This window comes from Silene latifolia, chromosome 11 (assembly GCF_048544455.1).
Source record: "Silene latifolia isolate original U9 population chromosome 11, ASM4854445v1, whole genome shotgun sequence".
Taxonomy (NCBI): Eukaryota; Viridiplantae; Streptophyta; class Magnoliopsida; order Caryophyllales; family Caryophyllaceae; genus Silene; species Silene latifolia.
The window spans coordinates 51,537,490-51,540,761 of record NC_133536.1 but is presented as its reverse complement, the minus strand read 5'-3'; positions in this window follow the sequence as shown (position 1 = coordinate 51,540,761).

Here is a 3,272-nt window from a genome sequence, read left to right as displayed (position 1 = left end):
TTTACCCAGCTAGCTAGCACATGAGAATGACTTTAAATTTGAGGAAGTGTACATCGAGCTTGAAAACCAATGATCACACCAAAACTTATCCACAAAGTATTTTTTTTTTGAAGAAGTCCACTAAGTATTTTGTTCATCCATTAATATTTTACGTAGTATGTTTATTTGCTCTTCGAATATATAAGATCTCGCATTATCTTCCATATTTACAATATTAAAACTGTAAATTATGCATATGAGTACGTTTGTTTCACCAACTTTAAAAACAGTTAGAACAATGCTTAACTAAATCTATCGATAACATGTGACATAACTTGTATTTTCTAGCACAAATTTGTCATATTACTTCCTTAAATCAAACCCAATTTATCCGCACTCTTTGGAGATACAGTAAAATATTACTCGTATTAATAACATACGACTATGATTTATCCGTTACTATTGTAGTTAAAAGTTTATGCTTGAGAGAGGAAGTGAAGGCAACCATTCAAAAATAATCATGTTTTTTCTGCTTACTTTACACTAACAATTTTCTGTTCTTTGATTTGTTTGCCAACTTTCCAATCCTCGTCATAGATATTGAAGTAAAGCTCAAGTAGATCATTTTGTTGGACTGTATTGTGTTAATATAGTCTTTTATTCACATCGCACGTGCCTTTGTATATTCTTCTTTAATTTTAAAATTCTTTTTAAATAAGATCTATTTATAAGATTTCATGTACGGAGAAATTTGCAATATCCGTCTTAATTTTAAGACGGATCGAGTATACCATTTGTGTATATAATAATGCATAGGAAAAATAAATAATATATTTGTTTTATATCCATAAATGGTATAATACTTGAGTCGTCTTAAGTTTAAGACGGACATTACCGTCTTAAATAAAAATCTACGCTCTTCTTTAACATAATTAGAAAGCTTACATAGTCATTATTCCTCGTAAAAAGAGTATATGAGGTATCATTACCTCGAATACGAAGGCATCTAAAAAGCCTACATTTAGTAATGTACCGTGCAACAGTATAACTAATTAGTATTTTCTCTCAAATTGGGATTAGGAGACGATCAAATTAGATTCTTGCGTGGACATTGCTCTTGAGTACGCAAATTTGCTCTTTTTGTAATGGCGGCCCAACTTAGTTGGCTGGGGCATATTCCTATAAATTAAACAAAACAAAAAAATCCGTTAGTAAAGACTTAAGACACACAATTAGTCCGGAGTATAAAAACTATGGCATGACATTTATAAATATAACAAATATAAGTAGAAACGTATGAACATATATACTACAAACACGATATACCTGCTAATGAAGAGCATAAAACGATTGACAAATAAGCTACCTTTGAGACGTGTGAAAAAACCCCATAACTCCATAGCGTAATTGCCAAATAATTAATACAACACTTTTCTTCTTTTAACCGCGGTCAATCCTGTCAATCTGACATAGCCAAATAAACAGATCATATCATATCGTTAATATTACGGAGTAATATCTGCAAAATATATAGAACCGTCAATATGACAAAAGTAAAACAAAGTAAATAAATTTCATTGAATATAATAAACTAAGGAGTACTATAAAAGCATATGCAATAAAGACTCAGAAAGGTGAAAGGTTGAAAATAATTTGGTGGAGAGTTCTCTACTTCTCTTTATATACAAAGAAATTTGTTGTTGCCTTGGATTATGATTCAACTAAGATAGAATTTGTAACGCCTTACATTAGGATTCAACCTAAGATAAAAGTCTTGATGATCTGTTATACTTTGTTGTTAATTATATTTAATTAAATTAGGTAGTTCAGAAAAGATGGAGTCTCTGTAGTCGCTCGAAAAAAGCTTCCTTTATTAATATATATATATATATAGAGAGAGAGAGAGAGGTGGGATCCGGTGAGAACGAACACTCGGTGAGAACGGTGAGAACGTACTATATACATTAGAATATATATATATATATATATATATATATATACAAGGTACAATTTTTTTTTTTTTTAACCAAATCTCGGATACACTTTTGACTATCGTAGGTACACTTTTTTACCAGAATTCTATATACACTTTTTAATAATGTAGATACACTTTTTTTTTTTTTTTATTAAATCTCAGATACGCTTTTGACTATCGTATGTGCACTTTTTTTACCAAGATTCTATATACACTTTTTAATAATGTAGATACACTTTTTTTTTTTTTTACCAAATCTCAAATACACTCTTGATTATCGTAGGTACACTTTTTTCCAAGATTTTATATACACTTTTTAGTAATGTAGATACACTTTTTAATAATGTAGATACATTTTTTTTTTCTTTTACTTTTTAATAATAAAGACACTTTATAACAATGTATACACTTTTGACAATATATAGATACATCTTTTGACAATATGGATACATCTTTTGACATCTAGATACATTTTTTAGATAAATTCTAGATACACTCTATAACAATGTATACACACATTTTCCCATGGTAGATACACTTTCCCCAAATTCTAAAACCTAATTTCCAATAAATCAGTTCACCAGTCACCACCCTAACTACTACCGCACCACCACCACCACCCCCCCGAACAAAACCCACCACTACCGCAAATCGACGGACCACTACCTACTTCCGACGACGGTGCCTGAGTCCTTAATGACCAACTCCGACCGCATACATACAACACTTCACCTCGGCGATTATGCCCGACCATTCAACCACCACTAAGCACGAAAATTTTGCAAAACTTTTTTTAAATGACGTAGATACACTCTTTTTTCTAACATAGGTACATTTTATAGTACATTTTTCCCCCCGTGTACACATTCAACCCACTAATATTAAATAGACCAATAATTCAATTACTTGCAATCTTGTATGCCATAATTCAATGTTTTCGTAAACAAAGACAAAATTTCGAAATTCAAAACTTGATTTCAGAATCGGTCATTGTGGCTCGATCTTAGTTGTTTCGCTATAAATGTGGTAATACCTCTTGAGAGTGTGGCTATTATAACCTTTAAAATCCTCATAACTCGTTCATGATTTGTTGTATTAACCCCCATGTAATACCATAGTCTTGCTTTAGCTAGAAAAGTGTTTAATAATAACTTTTGCAGGTATGTTCAACTATGGCATTACCACCTTTCAGCAAATGGCTCAAATGGGTATTCGTAAGACAGTGAAATTATTCAATGCTCTGTTGTTTTCTTGCATACTATCTAAAAACTATGACAATGCCAAATGAGTTTTAGAGAATTTACATACAATTTGTTCA